The sequence below is a fragment of the Podarcis liolepis genome, assembly GCF_965112155.1.
Source record: "Podarcis liolepis genome assembly, chromosome: Z".
Classification (NCBI taxonomy): domain Eukaryota; kingdom Metazoa; phylum Chordata; class Lepidosauria; order Squamata; family Lacertidae; genus Podarcis; species Podarcis liolepis.
In genome coordinates, this window is record NC_139570.1 from 25,847,289 (window position 1) to 25,874,989 (window position 27,701).

The 27,701-nt window shown below is 41.5% G+C and overlaps 1 protein-coding gene and 1 long non-coding RNA gene across 2 annotated transcripts in view; one reads left to right on the forward strand and one right to left on the reverse strand.

Moving 5' to 3' along the window:
* Positions 1–27,701, forward strand: part of LOC310698359 — a 525,075-nt gene that overhangs the window by 174,044 nt on the left and 323,330 nt on the right. The gene's annotated exons all lie outside the window — the stretch shown is intronic.
* AMMECR1 (AMMECR nuclear protein 1) overlaps positions 1–27,701 on the reverse strand; it is a 129,527-nt gene that overhangs the window by 52,643 nt on the left and 49,183 nt on the right. The gene's annotated exons all lie outside the window — the stretch shown is intronic.

A 27,701-nucleotide genomic window follows, 5' to 3' on the forward strand; every position in this document is an offset into this window, starting at 1 on the left:
CCAAGTACTACTAATTTTACCACATTTGTTCTGAATAATAGCATTAAGAAGAATGCTATTATGATGTTTCCATTTGATTGGAAGCTGCCTACAACTCCCCCCCCCCCCCAAGGTAGGATAAAAATGTTTAAAGCCTATCCACAAATGTGACTACCCCTTTCCCTCTTTATGACTCACACACTTCTGAATTATGCATCGACACACACACCTAGAAACAATTAACTTTCCACAAGTGACCAGGTAAGTGGTTAACTGTCAGCTGATGTGGAAAAAACAGGAGCATTTCACATGAAGAAGGCTGTAGATTTCCATCCCAATACGCTGAAGAGAAATCTCATTAGCCTTACTATTATTATTTCTTGGCCTTCTTATCCACCCTTGACTGTAAGGTCCAAGGGTAGGTTACAACAATATAAAATGCAAGTTTAAAACCAGTTAAAGGAACTTACAACCTGAAGAATAGGATGGGTAATAAAAATATATCTCTGATGTCAAAGGCCAAGATAAAGAGGTGCATCTTCAGCACATGATAAAAGCTATACAATGAAAACGCCATGCCTCTGTGAGGAGGGAACTGCATAGCTTAGGGGCTGTCCCAGGCTGCTATGTTTGCACTCAATTCATAAAATATAAAACCACAGAATGATTAAAATAACAGAATAGCAGAACATCAATGCAGGAGGAAAGACATCCTACCCCGTCCCCCCAAAAAACAGAGCAAGCCAACCATCAACCAGGTCAGCAGACTCCCAGCAACAGGTTGGTTGGTACCCATGGAAGTCTGAGTTTCCATCCCTGCTTTAGAAAGAACAGGATGGAGGAAATCACGGAAAAATCACAGAACATCTCCCAATGATGAGAAAAGGTAGCAGAAGTGCATGCAGATCTATTAGGAAACTCTGAGGCAGGCCAGAGCAAGTTACATTGAGAAAGTAGGAAATTATCAGTAATTTTAGTCTGTTTATGCTGGTAATTCCCAAGTGCCATGCCAAGAAAGCAATGATAGAGTGCTCTGAGAAACAAACTTATGGGTAGAATTGTGTCTTCCAAATTTCAGTGGTGCCTTGTGGAAGCCCAATATTTGGTGTGTGCCCCCCCCCCGTGCCTCTTGCCTTCTTTTCTATTCAATTTACTACATCATAGTTGCGACACGCAGCAGTGCCCCTTAGGCTCGGCATCCAGAGCAGAGGAACCAGTTGTGTTTAACTAAATCCACCTCTGTCCTTTATATAGTGTCATCCATGTATAGCAAGGAAGAAGGAAGGTCCCTGCCTCAAGCAGCTTAAAATGTAGAAACAGACAAAAGGGAGATAATAGTGGAAGGGGATAAGGTTGAAGGTAGGGTAAACAGGAGGAAAATGCAATTACATGTAGGTAGACTGAGCTGCATGGGAAAGGATTTCTGCAGTACCTCAGAAGATACTTCTCAATCATTCTATTCAGTTGATGAAGGAAAGCAGCAGAATAACCATTCCTTGAACGAAATGTGCCCAAGAGAGTGACTAATGACAGGGAGTGGGGCCCCCCACCCTCATTTAATTTTTCTGCATAAAATTTTCTATTTCATAATTTCATTAGCAACAATGAATGCAAAGCTTGGCAGTTTCCAAGTTTTTAGCTTTGTTCTCTAAACAGAAGTAAAGCAAATATGCTAAATTAGATCACTCTCTAGGACATTATAAAAAATTTTCTGATTCAAACTGAAAACTTTCCTAATTCACATAGGAAAACTAAACGTTTTCCAGGATGAGAGCGAAGATGTTTGAATCAGGAAAAAGAAAATAAATGAAGCGTTCATCAGCTATCAGAAGTTTAGGGAAAATACAGTCATACTTTGGATTCCAAACACCTTGCAACTCAAACATTTTGGTCCCTGAACGCCGCAAACCCAGAAGTGAGTGTTCCGGTTTACAAACGTTCATTGGAAGCCGAATGCCTGATGCGGCTTCTGCAGCTTCCAATTGAGGGCAGGAAGCTCCTGCACTCAATCGGAAGCCGCGCCTTGGTTGTCAAACATTTTTGGAAGTCGATCGGACTTCCAGAATGGATTCTGTTTGACAACCAAGGTACGACTGTAGTGGTTTAAGCCTTCTATGAAAAATATCTATCTTGTCACACTCTATTCCAGTGCAGTGTCTGGAAAATCTTTGGTCCTCAATATCAAGAGTGCCATGAACTTTCTGCAAGTGAGGCTGGGGAGCACACAAGTCTGCACAAAAGAAAAGCTGCCACTTCTGAGCCAAAGCCACTGTTTGCAGGCAGCCTTTTTTCAGAAACAGGAGGAGAGCAAATGTTATCCACAGCGACGCTGGCTATTCATTGTGAGTGCACCAACCTGCTGAAGTGTTGCTGCTTAGAGCTCAATGAAAGGCAAAATTCAGTCAGGGTGCCACACTCATAGAACCCTTTACATAGACCACACAAGCAGTGCAACTATTAATAGAAGCACACAGTTTATGGTGATGGATACCCTTAAGAGAATTCATCACACTAACTTTTCCCAGGCTTAGGGAGGAATATTCAGAATTCTAAAAAAAACCAAAAACCTGGCTGTAAAGCCTTTGACAACTAACCAGGGTTTTCCCCATGAATTTCAACATAAACTCCAAAAAATGACTCAAATTGACTTACAAAAAGTTAGCTCAATCCACAAACAATTTCATGTATATGGAGTCTATTTGCATATACCTATACCAATTTAAGTTGGTGAGACTTTTATATTAAAATGCATTTGTTTCCACTATGTAGGACAGTAAACTTTTTTGAAAATCAGAAGTTAATGCAAGCTGGCTACAACAAACCATCATCCTGAGTCCACAGCTGATCAATACTTTTATGATTAGGTCTGATGACAGTGATTAGGACTAATGAAAATAGTGGCAAGCTTTACAGTTTGTGTTCAGTGGCCTTCAGGCCCAACAGTAGGTATTACCAGCACAAGCCAAAAACAAAGATTTTTTTTTAAAACCTCTGCTGGTTGGTCCCCCTTGGAAGGGAGTCTCATGATTATGGTGCCATAACTGAACAGGTTGTGCTCCTCTCACTCATATTTTATTCAGTGGCAGATGCCATCAGGAGCAGGGCCCTTCCTTGAGATCTTAACAGACTCCCTTATAGGTACACGCCATATGGCAGAACATGATGCCTATGGTATTGGGCTCAGGTTTCATAGCTAATTGCTAGCATTCTGAGTTGACCTGGAAACAACAGCTGCTAATGGGTTTATACAATAAGTATCTTGGATATGTAAAATGGAGTTTTGATGACACAGAACCATAATGTATTATTAAGAGACTGGAAGTAAAACAGCCTAGGCTTTGGAATACCCTCCCTTTGGAAATCCATCTGGCGCAAACACTGGTTGTTTTTCACCATAACTATCTATTTAGTCAGGCTTTTATTTGGGTGGATTCTTGATACACTGGGCCACTGATCTAAACAGAGGTCACACTAATCAAACAATATAAAAATCAATGGTATTATTGGAATGGTTTAATATCTTTATTGGAACTGAATTGTTAGTTTATATTATTTATTAAAACATTTAGGGGAAACTTTTCCATCACCTATGATCTCCTCACTGAGAAACTGCTATTGTGCTTTCTGCCATCCCAGTGATTGCTGAACACAGTTTGAAAACCACTGCTTTGGGCAATGATATCTGCCCCAAAGAGAACACTGCCTTAATTATATAAAATACTTCTTACCGTGGGTAAGAAATTTCAGGAAAAGAATGAAGCCTCCTCATCGCTTACTTTCAATCCCCCCCCCCCATTATTCTGATCCCATTGGATATTATTTTGAATCACCACAATAGGCGTCTAAATAACTGGACTCAAGAAAGTATTTTTCTTCTTTGAAACTGATAGTCTGAGGATTAATGTTCCAGATACTTATGGATTACCTTTTGCAGGGGATTATTATGCTGTGTAAAGCAGAAGGCAAACAGAGAAAGTGAACGACTGAGAAGTGCAAAATGGTTCAGAAGATCAGATGCTCCCATCACTGCCTCATGATAGTATACTTTACTTCTGCAGACTTAATCCCACCATAAGCAACCCCCTCATTAATGTTTTACAACAAATTCCATACACTGTACCAGTGACCTACTTTCATACAATGTCACTGGAGGTACTCTAAAAATCAAAGATGTGCCAGCTATTTTAGTAGTCAGCCAGCAAATTAGAAGAGTAAATGATCCGGGATCTGTCATGCTCTCAGCAGCAAGTGCCTGGATTATTCCTCTGAGGGACACCAAATGCAACTCACCACACGCCCTGCAGGTGCTGCTTTGCGTTTTCAAAAATGCAAACACTTTTCAGGGCGGAGGGATATCCATAATGACTTTTGCCTTTCCACATGAACCGATATACCTGCACAAATGACAGCAAATCTAGGCATCTTCCAAGACAATGGAGTATCTGTATAGGAGATGAGGAACCTGTGGGTTCTCCAGGTGTTGTTCTCCTACCCCAGGTCACAGATGATGGGAATTGTAGTCCAACAACACCTAGAAGATCACAGGCTCTGCACCCCCGCCTGATATATAAAAGTCATTTTCCAGCATTCAGTCAGTTTACTGTAGCCTGGAAAGCGATAGGGAGACAACTACATATGAAACACATCTAGGATTCTCCTGGTTCCACCATGATCCGCAAAAGGAAGGCAGGGGGGAAATGAATCTCCTCCCACCCCATATGGAGGAAAAGGGCCATGAAGGAGATGCATTTTTAAAAATGCTTAATCCACTCCCCCTCAACCTGAGCAAGGAAATGGGTTTGAAAACAGATAAGCCATGATGCATTGTTTCCATTCTGCTTTACTTTCCCCATTTTTGGTGGAAGTGGGGAGAAGCAACAAGTTACTTAGCTGTATCTCTACCAAGCTGCACTCCTTGCTTTGGTAAGCAGAGCCTGGCAGAACTGCAAAAGCAGGCCTAGTCCAATTCACAAAAATGGCCTCTATGATGGACAAACTTATGGGACAATTGTCCACCCCCATCTCCTTGCCCTCCCAATTCATCAGTGGTCATTACCATAGACCTAGGGAGAAGTGAAATTTGGCCTGTTTCTCCAGAACCAGGCCTGTCCTATGCTCACAAAGGGAAAGAAGTTTGAGTAGTGAATGGGAAGAGAAACCGGGCGGTGGGGATGCCGAGTAGGGAAAACACACTGAAGCCAGAGAAGTGAAGAGGAATAAAGGCCACACTCATGTAACAAGACTTGGAAAGGGAAAGGCTAGAACTCTCTCATATAAAGCATATCAACCCATGGGTGAAATTTCTTGGACTTGTATAAAACCAATACAGTCGTACCTTGATTTTTGAACAGCTCAGTTCTCTTAACATTTTGGCTCCCGAATGCCGCAAACCTGGAAGTGACTGTTCCGGTTTGCAAACTATTTTTGGAAGCTGAATGTATGATGGGTCTTCCGATTGGCTGCTGCGCTTTGGTTTTTGAACGTTTTGGAAGTTGAACAGATTTTTGGAATGGATTCCGTTCGACTTCCAAGGTACGACTGTAAATGCAGAGATTATAAATCTGCATGTTCACAGCTTTGCACATTCTCCACATTTTCTCAGAGGTGATATTTTAATTTGTTGTGTTGTGTGTTTGCAATAAGCAAATGGAATTTTCAACTCATTTTTCTCTTTTGACAACAATCTTTAGGCCAGGCATAGCCAATGTACTCCCCCTTCAGATGTTGTTGGGCTATTACTCCCATCATATTTGACCACCGGCTATAAAGGCTGAAGCTGATAGGTACTGGAGTGCAACAACATCTGGAGGGCCATCACTTCTCAGCCTTTTTGGCTAAGATCAACTATAGTAACATCTGGAAGGCCGCAGATTCTACTCCCCTGTTTTAAGTGATGGTTGCAGAAATGACTTTAGACATGACCAAACAAGCTCAACTTATCTTTGCTTCTTTTGTACAAACGGTGAAAAGTTACTAGCTCAGATGTGGGCATTAGCTTTATTTTTGTAGTGAAGAAACAGAATGCCAAGTAAGCAACTTCTCCATGAAGCACATTCTTTCAGACATAGTTCAGAGAGTCCATGGCAGCTAAAGTTAGCAGATTTGAGGATAGACTGAAATACCTATTTATAGCACAAGTGAGTATTGGGCCTCTTCCAAAAACACAGCCAAGAGAAAACTTTATTAACCAAGATGTATGAAAAGAAAACCTGAAATGCACACACTTAAAACATCTGAATCTAGAGAGTCAAAAAAGCTGTTTAAAGGTTTAAGAGAGAGGATTAAAATGCAATCTCCCCTCGAAAGATGGATGTAAGCAATACATACATACATACATACATACATACCGTACATACATACATACATACATACATACATACTGCCACTCTAGTCCACAGAGAATGAATTAAATCTGTATGCCTTTGATCAGTGGTACAGCTAATATTGTAGGGAAACTATATTGCAAATTATATTCTGTGACACGCAAAGCAGAGGCACACAAACACACAATTTTATGGTTAATTACCGCAACCCACTTTTTGAGCTCTCTTTGTAGTGGGAGGATGTAAGCAGACAAATAAAAATAAATAAAAACCGGAGAAAAATATTCAAAAAAGTGAAAAAGCAGGTCTTAGGATCAATCAATCAATATAAATTCATTGTTCTATCCAAAGGCCATGACAAACCCACAGCAACAGTACCAATAAAACAGTACAGATCATATAACCATAATAAGAGCCAACATCCATGATGTAAGAGAGAGGTTGCCAGACACCAGCAAACTCATACCCAGCTTGATTTCAAATTAAATCTCTGAATCACCACAAAACTTTTATTTAACAACTCCTCCTCCTTCTCCTTCTTTATAGTCAGTGCATGTGTGTTAGAAAGCTACTATCATCATTCAAAAGAAACCAGATAATTTCTGCTGGGGTGTACCTGCTTGCTTGTGTGAAAAAGTTCATAAAGCGATCTCTTGGGTGTCTATATAAAGGGCAGGTTAACAGATAATGAGTGAAGTCTTCAACTTGAGATTGACCACAAAAACGAAGTCTGTCTGTATATGGAACCTTGTTGTAGTGGCCATCCAAAACTGTATCATTTGGATGCAGCTCAATATAGACATTTCGTAAGGAAGCTGGTGAGAGTTTGGTCAGATAAACAGCTCTAAAATGCTCCATTTTCAAGAGTGGATACCATGAGGAAAATCTGGTATTTCTAATTAGGACTATCTTCAGAAGGGAGAAGTTCATTGCTCAAAGAGCCTGTTCTTCAACAGACATACTAGACTGGTGCTGACTGACAGCCACCATATGGAAACTTCTTGTAGCTGACTCCAGATTGTACCTGCTCCATACACTAGTCTTCCATGTGTTCCAGCTTGCTACACCAATTGGCCCCATATTGTGTCGCTCCATGCTGCTGAAAAATGCTGTCAGGAATTTATTTCTAAGTTTTTCGGTACCCCATATCATAAAACATCAAGGCAGTGTGCAACATTAACACATAAAGCACCATTAAAAACAATACAGATAATAATCATTAAAGTGAGCAGCTAATCAAAAACTTAAAAATTAAACAGCTATTAAGGCCTACAGCATTAAAAAGGTATTAAGAGATGTCTCAAAGTCAAAAGTAAGGGTGCCTGCCTAATGTCTGGTGGAAGAACTTTTCACAATATGGAATGGGCAATACTCAATGTCCAACTTCTAGTTAATGCCAGCTGGGTCTCTGTAGCACAGGGAACAACTGATATATCCCTCAGCTGGGATATAAGGACTCAGGCAGTTGTAAAGGTATCCTGAGCTCAAGCTGTTCAGGGCTTTGTCTGTCAAAACAGTAACTTTGAATTTGGCTAGGTAACCAGTGCAGGTACCACATTCTATCTGCCCCCATCAGCAGTTAAGTCACTGCGTTCTGCAGTAGCTAAAGCTTCCAGACAACCCTACATAGAACACATTGCAGTAGTCTAGTTTCCACCAGGAATGTCTGGTGGGGAAGGGAGAAAGGAGAATCTGTATGACCATCATCCCCTAACAATGGATTGTTGGGTAAAGAGGTACTACGCAAAATTTATTTAAAGCAGGCATAGGCAAACTTGGCCCTCCAGATGTTTTGGGACTACAACTCCCATCAATCCTAGCTAACAGGACTGTGGTCAGGGATGATGGGAGTTGTAGTCCCAAAACACCTGGAGGGCCGAGTTTGGGGATGCCTGATTTAAAGTAGGGGTCACATGGCACTCAAATTGTGAGATGCATCTCAACACCACACGCCTCAGAATTCGCAAGAAAACCTTTTCTTCCTACAATACTTTTCTATGTTTCCTTTTCATGTGTTTCCTTTATGAAGCACAAATATCTCTAGGCAAACATGAAACACTAATGTAGCAGATATTGTTGCTTCAATAGCCCAAGTATGTGACAATGAATATGAGAAGAGAGGCATGTGGGAATTGACTGACTATATGGCGTTTCTTCAAATACATACCAAGCTAGTAACAGGAGATGTACTCGTCGAGACCATGCATGAACACATGCTAGCTAAAGTGCTGGTGAGCAGGATCAAGTCAGTGCATGTCAGATTTTGTCTCTCCCAAAAATCATACAACAGGTACCGTAGTGTTGAGCCCCCATTGCTGCTTCCTATCCACCAGCCTTGTCATTGGCATTCATTATAACTGCACTGTTTGATCACCTCTAGCTTCTTGGCTGGCCACATGTTTCACATTGAAAGGGGGAATTTTAACATAAGAACACTGCCTTGATGAAGTCCTGCTTGACAACCTTGAGCGGGAACATTTTAAGTACTCTCTCTGACTCAGAAATCAGGAAACAAAGGAAGTTGCCTTGTACTGAGTCAGACCAGTGGCCCATCTGACTCAGTACTGTCTATGTAGGCAGGCAGCTGCTCTCCAGAGTTTCAGCAGAAGGTCTTTCCTTCAACAAGCCTCTATTTTTCTTTTACCTATTCCATGCATCTAGCTCTCTTTGCTTTCCTGGACATTTTCACATTCCCCCCACCAAAACCCTTCCACTTAAGAACTCATTGTATATTTAGCAGCCAGTATCTGCTTTGCCTGCAGATTGGTTTCTTTCTCTGCTTTGTTATTTTAGGCTGGTAGAGTTCAGGATACGAGTCAGCAACTTCCAAGAGTTAACTCAACTCAAATAAACAAAAGTGTTTAAAATCTTGTGCCCATCCTCCAAAAGTAATTAAGTACAGAGAATATCTTAGCCAGTTAGCTATGACTGCATGTGCTTACAAAAGATTGTTTAATCTATAAAGACTTTTCAGGGGAGGTTTGCCAAGTATACTTACTTTCAAAAAATGTACCAGAAGATAAACTCTACACCAGTTTATCACTAGCAGCCAAAAACAACTTAAAGTTCCAACAGATGTTATTACACGCAAACACCCCAAAGGAAGGGGTGTGGCTCAGTGGCATAGTTTATGCTTTGCATTCTGGAGGTCCCAGATTCTATCCCCAGTATCTCAAGGTAGGGATGGAAGAAATTTCTGTCTCAATCCATGGAGACCTGCTGCCAGTCAGTGTAGACCATACTGAGCAAGGTGGAAGGCAGCTTTATGTGTCCTACCCACAACACATAATTAAATGCAAACTCAACACATACTATGAAAGCAGAATGCCCTGGATTCCTAACATCTCCATTCAAAAGGAACATGTAGCAGATGATGGGTAAGACTTCTGCCTTAGAACCTGCAGAGCAGCTGTCCATCAAAAGTAAACAATAGCAGACTAGATTGACAATAGCCTGATTTAGTAGAAGGCAGCTTACTAAGCTACTAACAAATGTTGCTTTATGACCTTTAAAGCCCTAAACGTCTCTCCCCCCATTGTTCCGCCCGGACACTGAGGTCCAGCGCCAAGGGCCTTCTGGCGGTTCCCTCACTGCGAGAAGTCAAGTTACAGGGAACCAGGCAGAGGGCCTTCTCAGTAGTGGCACCCGCCCTGTGGAATACCCTCGCACCAGATGTCAAAGAGAAAAACAACTACCAGACTTTTAGAAGACATCTGAAGGCAGCCCTGTTTAGGGGAGCTTTTAATGTTTTGACGGGCTATTGTATTTTAATATTTTGTTGGAAGCCGTCCAGAGTGGCTGGGAAAACCCAGCCAGATGGGCAGGGTATAAATAATAATTTTTTATTATTATTATTATTATTATTATTATTATTATTATTATTATTATTATTATTGAAACAGGATTTCTACAAGACAGCACGAATGCTTACTAGTATTCATGAGGACATGAACTGACCAGGGGCAAAATAAACTGGACCTTATGGAAGTGGTAAGACAGCCACCAAAAGTAGTGACCCAACATCTCACCCTTCCTTCATAATGTCTAAAACATGAAGTAAAATGTAATCATAATTGTGATGTTACTAGATGTTACCGAGCAACAGATGAGGTGATATGGGGCTGCTTTTTTCATAGCAGTCATGCGGCATTTATAACTGATTGCTATACTATGCCTTGCATAATGACGCATTTGAAGACTGTCCGGAAATGGCAGCTTGTACAAAATATGGTCACTCAGTTATTGAGCAGATCAGGTTATTGAGAATATATAACACTAGTCTTGCAGTGGCTGCCTATATGCCATCTGAACCCAATTCAAGGTGTTTGTGATGGTTTAAAACGCCTGAAACAACTTGGTATCTACAGTATTTACATGAATCTAATGCGCCATTGAATCTAATGCACACCTCAATTTTCAAAACCTTGAAACCAAAAAAGTATTTGCTGGCAAATGTAAATGTGCCCTAAAATCTAATGTGCACCCTAATTTTCACAACCTAATTTGGCCAAAAAAGGTGTGCATTACATTCAAGCAAATACTTAATGGAGTGCCTCCTCCTATACTGATCCAGCTGCTTATAAATTAAGATAATCAGGGAGGCTCTCTGGCTGTACTTCAATTTATTATATGGCAACTTGAGAGACGACTGTCTCTGTTCTTGAAAGCCACCTATGAAATGACCTCCCCTCTGACACTGGTTGGTAAACAAATAACAAACAAGTAATTGTTCAAGTAGCTACAATGAGTTCTTATGTCTCATCTAGAATCAAACCTTTATAGAATAGTGTTAACAAAATCTCAGTCAAATTCTGAGATTTCTATAATGGTAAGTGCTGCTATGGGCTAGGACTTAAAGTACAGCAAAAATTAGCCCTCTTAAGTAAAACTAAGAGGGTAGCAGATTAAGCTGGAAGATCTTGAAAACTGCAATAGGTGTCCGAATTTAAGAATCAACAGCATCCCGAAGTTTGAGGGAAGGTTGGTGGAAGCTTTATGGCATTTTTGTCCATTAGTGGGTTTCTGTTTTGCACCTATGTACCTGTGCTCATAGGGACGCGGGTGGAGCTGTGGGTTAAACCACAGAGCCTAGGACTTGCTGATCAGAAGGTTGGCAGTTCAAATCCCCGCAATGGGGTGAGCTCCCATTGCTCGGTCCCTGCTCCTGCCAACCTAGCAGTTCGAAAGCACATCAAGTGCAAGTAGATAAATCGGTACCGCTCCGGCGGGAAGGTAAACGGCGTTTTCATGTGCTGCTCTGGTTGGCCAGAAGCGGCTTAGTCATGCTGGTCGCATGATCCGGAAGCTGTACGCCGGCTCCCTCAGCCAATAAAGCGAGATGCGTGCCGCAACCCCAGAGTCGGCCACGACTGGACCTGATGGTCAAGGGTCCCTTTACCTGAGCATATTCATCAAGTGCTGGTACTGCAGTCTCCAAATGCAGCCAGACCAATGGGCATTAGCTGGAAATGAGTAAAACAAAATAAAGGAAATAATTCCCATAGTACCTTATTTATTTAGGCAAAGCATTTTAATGCTGCTATTCAGTCAAAAAGGATCAAGCATAAATTAGATATTCAACCAGGTACATATAAAGATGCTTACTTTGACTTTTCCTGCCCATCTGCTCTGACAAACAGTGAGATCTCATCACACAGCTGTTTTGAGAATCTCACATTTCAAATATACATATGGGGCTTCCACCTAGTCATCTTTTCACAAGCCCAGAATCAGCTTCATACCTCCTACCAGGAAGTACAAAACCTCTTAAGAGCAACACAAGGCACCTAATGCAGTAGTCATCCAAGAATTGAAGTCAAGAAATTATATGAGTGGTGCTAGAAGACTGAAAAGAAAAAGAAACCACATATCAATACACTTGAGTGAGCATTTAATCCATACTCACAAATTACTAGCATTTTATTTAGACAAATAAAGGTTAGACTATTGTCTTGGTTCATTTTTAACTTTTAATGACAGACTAGTTGCCTTGGGTTATTCCTCCTCTAAAACTTGCAGCCATTCCAACAGTCTGAGGAAGAGATGGGAAGAAGGATCACCTTACTGGCTCTGCTGATACACCCGATCCTTTTGGCTCCTCCCCTCTCTGAAGTTTCAGAGCCATAGAAGTGTTGCAGCAAAAATGCACTGCAGTCCATTTCCATCAGATGCATAGAAGCATAGAATCATAGAGTTGAGATGTTTCATGGGTCTTTTCCTTCCCCCCTTTTGAAGATGGGGCAACAACATCTGTCTGCCTCCGGTCTGTAGGGACCTCACCTATTCTCCAAGAATTTTCAAAGATTATAGACCAGGGGTCAGCAACCTTTTTCAGCCGTGGGCCAGTCTACCACCCCTCAGACCATGTGATGGGCCGGACTATATTTTTTGGGGGGAGGAAATGAATGAATTCCTATGCCCCACAAATAACCCAGAGATGCATTTTAAATAAAAGCACACAGTCTACCCATGTAAAGCACGCTGATTCCTAGACCGTCCACGGGCTGGACTGAGAAGGTGGTTGGGCTGCATCCAGCCCATGGGCCTTAGGTTGCCTACCCCTGTTATAGACAAAGGTTCTGAGATTACATCCTCACCCTCCTTTACTTTTAGTGGGTACAGCCTCTAATTCAAGTTACAGTGGTACCTCGAGTTACAAACGCCTCAGGCTACAAACATCACTGACCTGGAAGAGTTACCTCGAGTTGAGAACTTTGCCCCAGGATGAGAACGGAAATTGTGTGCCAGCGGTGCAGCAGCAGCAAGAGGCCCCATTAGCGAAAGCACGCTTCTAGTTAAGAACAGTTTCAGGTTCAGAAGGGACCTCCGGAAGAAATTAAGTTCATAACTAGAGGTACCACTGTATTTGAAACATGAACTTGGAGACACTAAACAAAAGCGACTTCTGCAATTTAGTAAAAATAAAACCACTATTTTAAACAAAGTTATTTTTTGTGTTTTTCAAAGACATGCACAGTTTAAGTATCAAATACTAAACAAAAAAAGGGAGCTAAATCTTTAAATTATATTAACGTTATCTCAGATACACACAGGATGGGTAAATTTCAGTTTGCTGGCTGAAAAAGAGCTTACATGTTGAGGTGTCTGGAAATTCTCCCTGAGAGCAGACAGACCACACGGTTGCAGTCAATGGAAGAAATTTTCAAACTGGTGGATCTCAAGGAGTGGATTCAGTGGATCTGAACAAAGGATTTGTCCTAACCCTGGAATGTTGAAACCTTTGTAGAAAGAAAACCTTCAGCCCACATTGCAAATCCATATCTGAGTAGGCTGTAGTTTTGGAATGAAGTAATAGGTATATTAGCATCAATATAGTCTTGTATAGCACCATGATCAACATAAGATTAGGAAGTATAAAAGAATAATGTTTTGTTATTAAGACAACTGAAATAAGCACAACTCTTTTGTGAAAGCAATTCACCTTTTCTATGCTCCTAACATCTAATTTTTTAAACAAAAAACTCCCAAGATCTTTTCCAAGTATTTCTAGATGCCTGCTACCAAATGTCAATTTCAAATATAACTAATAAATGCTTCATGAAAGCTCTTTTGTCACAAAGGTCTTAGAATTCAGATTTTATTGCGAATGCTTTTCAAATGTCAAGCTTATACACAAATAACATAATGTAAGGGTAGCTGCTCTAAAGCTTGCATCTAAGTCTACTTTTGAAAAACCAAAATCATGAAAATGGCTGTCTCACAGAATCTGACTTCTAGACCCCTATACACTGCACACAACCTCTTTCCAACGTCAACATGGTTATTATTGCGCATGCAGTTTCAGAAACAGACTACATGAATAGTTTTATTCCCATGTACTATTGGTGTGCCATTGATAAACAGCCTCCTTCAGTTTTGCTTAGGCCATTTCTGAGCTCAAGAGTTCAATGAAGTGCCTGGTATCCTTTCTTAAAGGATGCTTGGTTGGTGCAAGAATACTGAATGGCACTCATGGATACCACATTTTTAAATCTTCCAGTCATTATTTCTGGATCTTCCACTAGTACCCTGGATGCTCAGAAAATGCATTTGTACAGATGATTCTAACAATGAGCTAGAAAAGCTATACAGTACAGCCAACGCATGTGAAAAACACACTGTGTCAAGGCAAGAGCTGAGCTCTCCAACACAAATGTGAGGAGGTGGCCAAGGCAAAGAGAAGCATCTCAGGAGCAAACAGCCAAGGAGGTTCAGGTACTGGGGGTGACTAGGTGTGTGATTTAAGTTTCAGCTGGTGAACCAACTTAATTGAGAAGACCTAGCAAGAATAATCCATGCTCTGGTCACATCTAGGCTTGGCTACTGCAACCGTTCTACATGGCTTTGCCTTTAAAGAAAGCTTGGAGACTTCAGCTGTTTGAAAATGTGGCTGCCAGAGGGGGAAAGGCAGTCAGATCATGCAACTTCCTCATAATATCTGCTGCACTGGTTGTCAGTGTGTTTCTGAGCCAATTTAAAAATGCTGGTTTCAATCTTAAAAGCTTTGAATGGTTTGAAGGACTGCCTGCATCTATTAGCAACCTGACTATATCTTAACATTCAACAAGAGAGGCTCTCCTCAACTCCTACCACCTAGATTGGTGAGTGTGAAACAGACTGTCTTCTCTGTGGTGGCCCCACAGCGCCAGATTTCATTCCTACTGACCATCAGGAAGCTACTACACAACAGTCCTTTAGAAAGCTTTGGAAACTTTATTTGTTTCATGAATAATTTGTACATGAGTAGCGTTTATTTATGTGCTATGCAATGTAATGGAGAAATCAAGGGGAACTGTATTTAGATTTGGGGTTTGCTTGGATGCTGTACTACTGCTGGCTCATTTTGTGTAGGGGAGGGTATTTTGTTGAAATTATGCTGCATGGTTCCTATTTTGTATTATTGTTATGTGTTTTATTTTGACCACATTAAATCAGCCTGAGAGAGTTCATTACTGGAAAATGCAGCATATACATATTTTAAAATAAATAAATTCTGTTGGGGAAGAGATGAATTGAGGTCTTCTAGAGTCACATCTCAATGGTAGTGGACACATCACAGAGCTAGTTGCTACTGATTTCAAGCACAAGAGAATGCTTACACTTTGTATTAGCTGGCTAAAAATAAAGCAGTGGATGTCCTCATCCTTATTACTGCTTTCAGTTTAAGGATACACAAAGGATCCATCTGCTACTGAACATCTTTGACATTAATAGTACAGCCAATGCCAACACCAAGTCCTGGAAAAGACTGCAGCAAAATCATCATCATCACCTATTTTCATACTGTATTCATCATGCTGGTTTAAATATATTATTTTCCACTCACTTCAAGTTCTCCATCACTGTATCAGGAGCTTAGTCAAACCATCACAGACAAGATGCAGACAAGACCCCTAGATCAAATTAGGACAGCCTGTTCTGATGCAAATTGTGCACTGTATAGTGTTTTAGATAATCATTGTGTCACCATGACAGTTAAACACCTTGGATTATGTTATGTTTAAACAGCAGGGAGGAAAAAGGACCCTTTTGCTTAAAACTATAATGGGAGTTACAGCACATCTGGTCAAATCAGTGTAAGGATTAACTTTATCCTCAGTATGAAGAACACAGGAAGAAAAAAAAAGGGTAAGCCTGGAAAGAGTCACTGAGGAAACGCGAATGAAGAAGTTAGCATGGAAGCCAACAACAGAGTAAACTGGGAATACAAACTCAGCAGCACATACGTTATGGCTACTTCTGCCAGTGACAAACTCCAGTTTCCGAGAGCACAGCCGCTTTGTTGTTCAGCTGCCAGAGAAAAGTCAGAGTTTGCACAGATTTGTATGGTTTTCACTTTCTGACCCCAGCATATCACTTGACTGCACAGCACCAACTCTGTCACGTCCACTGGCTCATGTCTACACAATTTTAGCATAGCAGCTGAAAAAACAACATTCAGAGATTGTTGTTCCAAATTATCAGCCTCCTGTAATGTTCATTTTTTTAATAGTCAGGTTTGTGAGGCCAACCACCTCTCTATAAAACCCATCTCCAATATTGTTTCACATTCTAGCACAGTGTTCCCCTCAACCCGGTGCCCACCAGATGTTGTCAAACCCCAACTCACTTTGGGGTCCCATCCAGCATGGGCAATGGCAGTAAGGCAATGCAAGGAGCAGTTGCCTTGTTCTCAATAACTCTCAGTGAATTCTGGATCACTTCTGAGAGGAGAAAAAGCCTCCCTCCCCACCAACTCCAGAGACAGGGATCTCCAGGGCAGATTTGCTTCCAATCTTTTTTGGTGCTCCTAAGTACAGTGGTGCCTTGCAAGACGAAATTAATCCGTTCCGCAAGTTTTTTCTTCTTGCGAGTTTTTCGTCTTGCGAAGCACGGTTTACCATAGGAATGCATTGAAAATCAATCAATGTGTTCCTATGGAGACCATCCAGGGACAGAGGGGACCTGATTTAAAGCAAGGGAAGGGGCAGTGGGGAGAATCGCTTCTCCCCGTTGCCGCCCCTTGGTTCAAAGGGGGTCCGGGGAGAGAGGGGAAGGCGCGGACGCCTTCCCCTCTGTCCCCTCTTTTGAAGCAAGGGGCGAAGGGGAGAAGATTGCTTCTCCCCATTGCCGCCCCTTGGTTCAAAAGGGGTCCGGGAACAGAGGGGAAGGCGCGCGCACGCCTTCCCCTCTGTCCCCTCTTTTGAAGCAAGGGGAGGAGGGGAGAAGATCGCTTCTCCCCGTTGCCGCCCCTTGGTTCAAAAGGGGTCCGGGGTGCGGGGGCAAGCTTCGTTTTGCGAAGCAAGCCCATAGGGAAATTCGTCTTGCGAAGCAACTCGAAAACGAAAAAACCTTTCGTCTTGTGAGTTTTTCGTCTCGCGAGGCGTTCGTCTTGCGGGGCACCACTGTATGCCTCTTGACTTCCTCTTGTACAAGTGAAGAGACACAGCTTGTAGCTATAGTGGGAAATACTTAGGTATAGAGTTGGGAGGGGATCAAACCTGCCAGCCACCTTGATGAGTCACCAGTCACCACTGACAGGAACTGCTAAATGAAATGCATTTTATTTTATATAATTTTTCTTAAATTTTCTAATTTACATTTCAAAATATTCATTTAAACAACCTTAAATCAATGACTTCCCTTCTTCTCTTTCCGTGGTTCATTTTGCACACCATACATCCCTGCATATTTTGCATGAACTAAACCATTCAGTAAACCATTGTTCTATCAATCAAAACTCATTTAAGCTGTTGAATTTATCTTAATGCTACTAGCATTTTATATGATGTTGTCCTCACATCAGACATAAGGAAAAGGTTTGTGTTTGGAAGTAGAAAATGCTTATTTGTCCTTGCTGAGACCCTGAGCATAAGTGGTGATGATATTAATTTTGGGGAGACCAGAAAAGCAGATCAGGTGCCAAGCCGTGCTCTACCTCAATGATCGAAAATATGGGGAAACTGAAAAATAATTATACCTTTTTATTTACCCCCTGCCAAGGCCTGTACCTAGTTCACTTTTAAAAAGAATTCACAAAAGCTCAATTTTTACCTATTGTACTCCACTCTGCAATTAGAGGCCTGACACTTAACTCTACATGCCTTTTATTAAAGCAGGCAAAACCGAGGCATACGTCCAGTAGTACTTTTTACCCAAATCAAATTTCTATCCCTAATCCTTATTTACCTGACTAAATTCAACACGCTCCAAATCTGGCACCATGGGTTTCCTCGTGGGTGCTTTTGGAATATGCAAAATATATGGGAACCAAATAATTCGTGTTCAGAACATTTCTACAGGAATCTGAATTATCAATATCACTCAATGCACCCTCCCCCAGCATGAAGATTATACCTCCTAAACTTTCCACATGATAATGAATGAGTTTCTGGCTTGCAACATTTCAGCTTTGCTTTTTCAGAGCTGTCAGTTACCTACGGTTTGCCATTAATTTTAATTGGGCTGTGAACACAAGTGCCTTTTAAAAACATTTTAGATCTAGTGTGGAATCATTTAACAACAGAGAGGTGGGGTGGAAAGAGAAAAAGGAAATATTGTGGAAAAATGCATCAGCACAGTTCAACCTACATCATCCTAGGATGGCTATGTTAGGGACAGAGACAGATGAAAGCCAGTTATCTCAGGCTGCAGTCATATGCCTTAAACGCAAAACCATATTCTCTAATCCAAGGCTTGCCTACCCCTTAGGCTTTAAATCTTCAATGGAGATTGCTCTGGGAAAGTCTCTCAAGGGAGGATTACAAAGGCTAAAACTGACTAGTTTTAATTGAAGTTTAGAAATATATGACCAGTATAATACCTAAGATCTTAATCTCAGCCTTCAGTCTCCTGTGGAGGCCTCAGAGCATGATTAATATTGCTTGCATCACCTGTTTGGGTGTAACACAGGCAGTCGTCATAGAGACAATTAAATTGCAGCAGTGACATACAAGGGAGATGGGGGCCTTGTGAGCAAGGTAGAAGCAGAGAACGGACTTGAAGAAGGAATGACATTAATTATTTTCATAGATCAATTAAAAACCCTGCCTTTACATCTATTTTGTTTACACCAGCTCAAGGTTCCTTAAAATGGTGTTCAACACTTACAAAGCAAACTTCTATATCTAGCACTAATAATAAAATTCCAGACTAAAAGACAGCTCACAGCAGATACAAATATAATCATAGGATTAGTAAAAAGCCTTTCAGCTCAAACAAGCTAAAAGCCTGCCAAAAAAGGAGTATCTTAAATAGGTGCCAAAAGACCTTTGGACGGAAAACATGAGCCTCCCTAGGTAGGGAGTTCCACAACCATAGTATAATCACAGAGAAAACAACTGAGGCGGCAGGAAGAAAGAAGTGCCTCGCCTACAAATCTTTATAATAAGACAGGATCATTTGGAATGAAATGGGACCTTTAGATATCCTGAACCTAAGTTGCTTAAAAAGGTCAAAAACCTTGAATTGTGTCCAAAAACAAACTCAAAGCCAGTAGCTGTTGGAGCAAGGGGTTTGCATGCTCCTAAGAACCAGCTCTCTTTGCTGCTGCATTCTGGATCACTTGGAAGTTTCCAAATACTTTCCAAATACTTCCAAGGCGGTGGAAAGGAAAGAGCACCGCCGTAATCAAGTCTCTGTGTAACTAACACACAACACCTGACCCCACTCCAGGAATAAGCTCAGTTGACACTCTGTTTGTGGTGTTTGTGGTGGCCAAATGCATTTTCACTACCTCCTGAGTTCACATGAAATTCATGCAGAGATCTTTCCCAGTCCTACTTAGAGATCCTGGAGATTGAACCTGAGGCCTTCTGCATGCAAAGCAGATGCTCTGCAGTGGACTTTCTCCACTCTATTTCAGAGTGGTATCATATCTGCACTAAGTAGCAAATAATTAATTTTGTGTGTGGCTATCAGTAAAATGCAACTCAGAGCAATGAATTAGATAGCTAACCCTAGAGCAGCCGATTTGTCTGACACCAAGAGCCCTATGGGATGGAGGGCAGCAATTCATTTGCCTATTATCAAAATCAGCTTAATTAACACAATTCATATAAATTTGCGGGGCTCTAGGCTATAGCTCTTGCTCCTTCTCCACACTGCCACTACTACAATAATTAAAGTCACATTTTGAATATTTTGGTGCTGTTAATCAGTTAACCAAGATTCTAGTCAGACCTATTAAGATTCTGTAGTGAAGAACTGCAAATTAAGAGAGGCCACCAACAGATTTCTCCTCATTTGCTCCGAGAAATCTTGCTAATTCAAGGAAGCTTAAATTCTGCATTCATTCTGCAACCCTTTCAACAACTTGGTACGCCCTCTTCCTGGCTTTTAATACCAAGGTACATTCACCAATCTTTGTTTTGAAAGTACAGGAATCCCCTGCTGAGTAGCACAGTGGCATCTCTTAAGTATACAGCATTTATGAAGCATTTGAAGAAGGTGCCACACTTTAAAGCCTTACCCACTATGATGCAAATAGTTTTTTAAAAAAAGAACAGCTCTGTAAAGCCTTTTAATATTTAGGCGGAACATTCTAGAATAAATTAGAATAGAGAATGAATAAGAACAGATGAGAATAAAGAATATATAAGGATAAATAATAAAGAACCATAGATGTTGCTTATAAAACTAGTTATAGGTAGGTAGCCGTGTTGGTCTGCCGTAGTCGAAACAAGATAAAAAAAATCCTTCCAGTAGCACCTTAGAGACCAACTTTGTTATTGGTATGAGCTTTTGTGTGCATGCACACATCTTCAGATATCTGAATGGTATGAGGATCAGTGCGTTTGGTATCTGAAGAAGTGTGCATGCACATGAAAGCTCATACCAATAACAAACATAGTTAGTCTCTAAGGTGCTACTGGAAGGGATTTTTTTAGCTTATAAAACTGATAGGGAAACTCTCTTATTAGGGTGCCCTAAGTATATTGTAAACCACTTTCATAGCCCTTACAGAACAGAAAGATTTATGAATTCAATTAGTGTATGGGGTGTTAAGAGAGCGATAGTACCTCTGGTGTGGAACACGTCAAGCTCCTTCTGGGATAGTTTGTCCACCTTTGGTCCCCCACCCTGCACTCAGCTCTCACCTGTAGCTCTTAGAAACCAGGTGAGGGCAGCTGATGTGTCTCAAACCCTCCGTGAGTTAGGGACTTCCCCTGCAGGCAAAGTCAGTCTCCAACTGATTGAATGGACAAGACCAATAGTGGGTCAAGAGGACAGTTTCTGCATGTGCTGTAGAGGGAAGGGAGACTGGGCTCGTCAACCTGGGAAGGAAGCCCATCTGGGAGAAACAAATCTCTGATCCAAAACCTCTGCTGCCCTGCAATATATCTTCGGAAGAAGAAAGGGCTAAGGAATAAACCCTACACAATTCTGGACTGGAGTACCTAAGATGGTTAGATGGGACCTTGTATGCCTCCTTCCAGCAACTCCTGCAGCTAAGCTGGAGCCAACTGTATTTCTCCATTTTCCTTTGGTCCACATCAGCGAGGCTGAGAGGGAGGTCTTGTCAAGTGAGCAGCCTAGGACCTCCATATACACTGCCCAGTCTTGTGTACTGGGAAGGTCACTTTGGTGCTGCTAATGCAGCTGTTTGACTTCACCCCTGGAGGCATACTCCATTGTCTCTTGAGACAGACAGATGCCAGCAGCAGACTAAATAATACACATCTTCCACACTTTATGGATTCTGTGGGAATACTATGAAAAGGGACCAGATGAAAGGTGGCTGAACAGCCATGGTCAAATATCTAGGTATTCCTTAGTACAACACTGAAACACTACATTTCAACAATCCTCCAAAGCAGGGCCTGGTGGATTATGAATGAGCCAAGGTGCCCTGGGCTTCCTCCTCCCTTCTCTTTTTTTATTTAATAATATTTATATACTGCTTAATCAACAAAAACCTCTAAGCAGTTTACATAACACATGTATTCCCATATCAATTCCTGTATAATGCTAAACATACCTTGTTATGGTGGTGAACTATGCTTAGAGGCTGCCTTCCAAATCAGAATCAGAAATTGCTGGCTGAATTGGATTATCCCTTTTGGTATAGACCAGGGGTCTGCAACCCGCGGCTCCAGAGCCGCATGTGGCTCTTTTACACCTTTGCTGCGGCTCCAGGGCGGATACTAGCGAGGGGAGGAGGCGCATTGTGCGCCCCGACACTCCGCACTGTGGCGGGCGCTGTACTGGCTGTGACATCGCATGGGGGCGGTGTGTGCGTTAGTCACGCACCGTCCCGACGTCACCTTCCCGCCCGCTGTCAGATCGTGGCTCCGGAGATATATTTGTTTTAAATGTCACAATGGTTTTGCGGCTCCCAGTTGTTGTTTTTTCTTCGGAAACGGGTCCAAGTGGCTCTTTTTGTCTTAAAGGTTGCAGACCCCTGGTATAGAGGAAAAGCCCTAACTATAACTTGCAGATTTTGACCTAATAGCAAAATTAAATAGGAGTATGTTACTCATAAACCTAAGTCTCATTTCTGATCTCCTGATCCTTGATTTAATGTACCATGTGAAATCAGACAAGGGGAAGTATTCATATTTGCATAAATTTCGTATTTGCCTGAACACACTTCTTTCTACATGTTCTGAGGGAAAATAAATATAAAACACACCAAACATGTTGACATACTCTAGATACAAAGGGCAGCTGATTTTATTAGAGTCATGTTGGAAATTGGCTCCTAAAGAATACAATTCTCTGAGAACAAAGAAATCCAAATTGGCAAAGGAAGTTTGTCAACACAAGCTAAAGTTCCTAGGAACAATTTTCAGGCGCGAGTCGAGACAAAAAGCCAGACACAGGAAAAGGAACACCCGGTGAACAGGCAAGTAAAGGTGGTAGCATGATAAATGAGCCATATCTCTTTGTACTAGGAAATGAAGTCATAACCAGATATGTATTTTACAAATTTAAAATTATTCATTTATTATTATTAATTTAAAGTTATATTACAGCAATATACTTAAGATTATGCTAACAGTAATGTTGAAACACTTGTAAGAATACAGCCTAAATGTGCAAAAGATTGAGAAGCACTTACTATATGGGCTCACACTAGCAGAATGTCTATCCATTTGCTTAAACAGATGAAGATGACAAAGAAAACCTAATGGAATGTACTGCAGGGTAAAGGGAGAGAACCTAAAGCGTTCAAACCACTCTTCAAGTTCAGTTTACACCCATGCCACATTCAACTTCTTATAACTGAGGCCTCCAACTCATAAATGTTTTGCTAAAGTTAGGCTATTCATGTCCCAACATCAAAAGCTGAAGTTACGTTGAGCCACCTGGACAGGTTGTGGATGTTTTATACAGCTTGGTATTCCTTTTTTAATAATCAGTTTGCCATCTCTGCACCATGCCTTGATACATCTGAGCATTACATCTGAGCCAAGTTACAGGGAACCAGGCAGAGCGCCTTCTCGGTAGTGGCACCAGCCCTGTGGAACGCCCTCCCACCAGATGTCAAAGAGAACAACAACTACCAGACTTTTAGAAGACATCTGAAGGCAGCCCTGTTTAGGGAAGCTTTTAATGTTTGACGGACTATTGTATTTTAATATTCTGTTGGAAGCCACACAGAGTGGCTGGGGAAACCCAGCCATGTGGGCGGGGTATAAATAATAAATTATTATTATTATTATTACCATTTAAATGCTAATCTGCAAAAGCTTTAAAACAATGTACTGGTCTGACCAGGTGTTGTTGTTTTTAGTGATTTGTTTGTTTTCACTTTCAGTTGTACAGTAGTACCTCAGGTTACATACGCTTCAGGTTACATACGCTTCAGGTTACAGACTCCGCTAACCCAGAAATAATATCTTGGGTTAAGAACTTTGCTTCATTAGCTAAAGTGGTACCTCAGGTTAAGAACAGTTTCAGGTTAAGAACGGACCTCCGGAATGAATTAAGTACATAACCAGAGGTACCACTGTATTTTATTGTAATAGAATTTAGATGCTGCTTTTCCAAAAGCCTTTGTCAAGATTGGTATACCAAAAAGTAAATATAAAAAACCCTAATATTTCCTTATTGTCTGATGAATGCCTAAAAATACTCCAGCTTTTTCCAGGGGCTTATAGAAGCTTAATATTACAAAAGTTGTGAAAAAGTGAACACACCTCCTACACACCCTCATGGATAATGCATCTCAACAGAAAGGGATCTGAAATAAGGCCTTGCCTTTAGACCCTGAATGGGAGAAGTATCTAACAAGAAGGCATTCTAGCAGATAGAGCAGCTCTCAGCGGTTAAATGCTTTAGACAGCTAATGACAAAGACTTTGAAGCAAACCTGTAAGCTAATAGAAAGCCAATGAAACTACAACTAAACATTTGTAAAAGGCTGCTATATTTTACACCAGTTTGAAGCTTTTCAAATGTCTTAAGAAGGTAATGTTATGTAGACTGTTTTGCAGAAGTCATGTCACAAGGGTTTCATTACATGATGAATGGCTGGTAATCTCCTATTATCTAGGTGTGTGTGTGGGGGTGCTGTTTACCCTTAAGATGGCAGTATAAAAAAAGGCACTGGGACTACAACTACCTCTTGATCATCCATGAGCAAAGAAAAGCTAAGTTGAAAAACATCCTCCAGCTGAGAGCCTAGCCCTTTAAACGGAATATGTTCTTCAAAGATCCTACTGTATATCCTGCCATTTTCATTTTACAGTGGTACCTCGGGTTAATTCATTCCGGAGGTCCGTACTTAACCTGAAACTGTTCTTAACCTGAAGCACCACTTTAGCTAATGGGGCCTCCTGCTGCTGCCGCGCCGCCGGAGCATGATTTCTGTTCTCATCCTGAAGCAAAGTTCTTAACCTGAAGCACTATTTATGGGTTAGTGGAGTCTGTAACCTGAAGTGTATGTAACCCGAGGTACCACTGTATTTGTATTGAGCATCATGTTCTGATGCACATTAGCACTCATCCAATCCAATGCAGCCTATAGACAAATTGATTCAAGGAAGAGACAATTGCTCCTGGATCCAAATTAAAATCTAATGTTATTTTATAGGCACCTCTCTCAAAATTTCCAAAGAAACCCAGTGTGATGGCCTGGGAATCTGATTCAGAGGCTAAACCAGAGGAATCCCAGCCTGCACAGGAGTCCCCGCCTCCAGGGCCGGCTGAGCCGGGGCAGGGCCTTGATTCTGAAGCGCCTGCACCTGTGCCAGATCCTCAGGAGCAGGCACCAGGTGAATCCACTCTGGCTCCGGAGGTGATTGAGGACTCAGTGCCTACAGGTGAGTCTCCCCCTGGGTCCAGTAACCCTTCAGCCTCTCCTGAACTGCAGAGGCTCAGGGCAGAGAGGCGAAGGGAACTGGTTTCTCCCAGGAGGAGTGCTCGCCTTAAGGCCAGGAGAGGCAGGTCACCTGTGGGCCGGGACCGCCCCTGGCCTCAGAGAAGATAAAGGCCAGTCAGCCCAGTCCCAGGTTGCAGGAGCAACGTCGTTGGAAACCTGCTTCTGCCAGCACCCAGACCTGTTCTTCCAGAGTTCCCGACCATGCCCGGCTTCTTGCTTCGGACCCCGCTTCGCCCTTTGTGGACTGTCTCCAGACCCTTGACCCAGGACCGGACTCTGACCACGCCTCACGGTAACCTCCTCCCCCCCAGGACCAGCACACCAAGTCAAGGTAGATATTCAGCAAAGAATACAAGTTTATGGAATTTCACAAATTGCTTCCTATGAGGTAGAAAATAAGTTACAGAAAACACCTCCAAATTCTCCCAAAACCTACAGGTGAAATAGCTACATTTACTGTCTTTCAAGACCACGAACACCAACAGGGTCTCAATTATTGGCCAATAATTTCCAAAATCTTGTAGATCAAATAATGGCTTTTCAGTGGCATCTGTACCTCTGCCTATTTAAACGTGGCCAACATACTACATTTGGCTAGTGAAGAGTTAATAACACAGCCATTACTGAAAGTGCAAACTTTTCCACACCAGCCATGTCGCCAATATCCAACAAGCAAGTGGCTGTGTGGACAAAACTCTTGTTGACCAATCTTCGGGGAACAACAGCTAAAACCTACCTAACCAGATGTGAGTGAACAGGGCATTAAACACTGCAGGTCTAGACTCTCCATGTCAGCAGCAGCCAAGTCAGCCCTAACACAGGCAATTTCATCTTCAAAGTGCCTGGCAAAAATGTCACAGCAAGCTGATGAGGCTTCTGTAAATGAAGAAGCAGGAGATTGTAAAGGTTCTCTCATTGCCTTAAAGAGCCCCACTAGACGGCCCTGAGCTGACACTGATGGTGAAGTAAGCCTTCATCACTGTTTCATAACCAGAGAATAGTCCTTTAAATAGACTCTATGATGCATGTTTAATCAACATAAATTTGCCTGATTTAAAATATATTTGAGCTATTCTAAACTTTAAGGAGCATCAAATTGGTTCCCATGAAACCAAATTGAAGTTACTTGAGACCAAATATTCATGTGCAAGCAAAATTATTTATTTTTCATCAAAACATTAAGCACTGAAAACTCCTAACTGTTGCATTCCAGGGAGTGATCTCTAAATAGCTTAATGAAGGGAGTTCCATGGGTAATATATTCTTAGAGTAGTCACAAACTAACCTGTGGGTGGAATTAATTTCTGACACATTAATTAAATGCAAAGCTGAAACTCAATATTCTTCAGCTGATGCATCTGACAGTGGGCTTTGGCCCACGAAAGCTTATGCTACAATAAATCTGTTAGTTTTGAAAGTGGCAGAAAAGTCTTGTTTTCCCTGCAACAGAGAAATATACCTAACCATGTGGAATTAAAACACACTTTTGAGGATTTTCATGGAGTCACAGATTTTCCTTAGGTATATGTGCACAGTTTATTTACTCCAGAAGAAAACCTAAGAAATTACACCCACACAAAAACTATTGGGAAGAAAACCCTTATTAAAATCAAATGACAACTAAGGGGAGAGGGAGAAAATGGCAAGATCAAGTATTATCACAAAAGTGGGCCTGTGCAAGAGTCTCTTTCTTCTATTTTCTTTGCAATCTTTAATTCACAAAAACAGGTGGATGATAGACCCTCTGCAATGAAACCATGTAATCAAAATTTTAAACACATATGCAGCCTTAGAGATAATTAGCTGGAGTTTGGGGGAAATTAAGAGGCTCTACAAACCCTGGCGCTTACAAAGGTTAAGAGGCACATAGGGGTCTATTTAAATTCAATACTACGTGCACATTTGCACAGGCAAGGATGCTTGTTAAGGGACTGAAAGGCAGTAGGAGGCAGAATCTTAGCATTCCTCAAACCCCAGAGAAATCCACCCAGAGAGCAGGTATTTCCTATTGAAGATACCAGTCCAGACCTGAGGAGCGGCACTTTCAGGGGATGCTGCTGGAAAGTGGGAGCTGAAAAGAGACCATTTGTTTGAGTAGTTAACGGTGTGCAGCACTTTGAATCTCAAATAGTGCATGTTAAATTACAATATTTGAGAGTTTTTTAATAGTCAAAGGTTATATACATTTTATGAAACAAAATACATACTAGACTGTACTTGAAAGCCAAATCCTTCCCCAAGTGTAGTAAGAGAGACATAGCTCCATAGCAGAGCACATGCTTTGAATTCAGAAGGCCCCGTGTTCCATCCATCGAATCCGTTACAATGCTTCTCAAATTTGCGTCTCGAGCTGGTCCTGTTATCTAGGGATGATAGGAGTTGTAATCCAACAACAGCTTAAGTCCCAAGTCTAGGAAACATAGTGCTATGATGTGAGATTGCAGGTCTGAGAGAGACCTTTGCCAAGCACCTTGTAAAACCACTGCTATTTTGACTACATAATACTGAGTTAGATGGGCGAGTGGTCTAAGAAGGCGCCTTCTCAAGTATCCTGCACTCATCACGCTACTGATAATGGCTTAGTTTTCAGAGTTA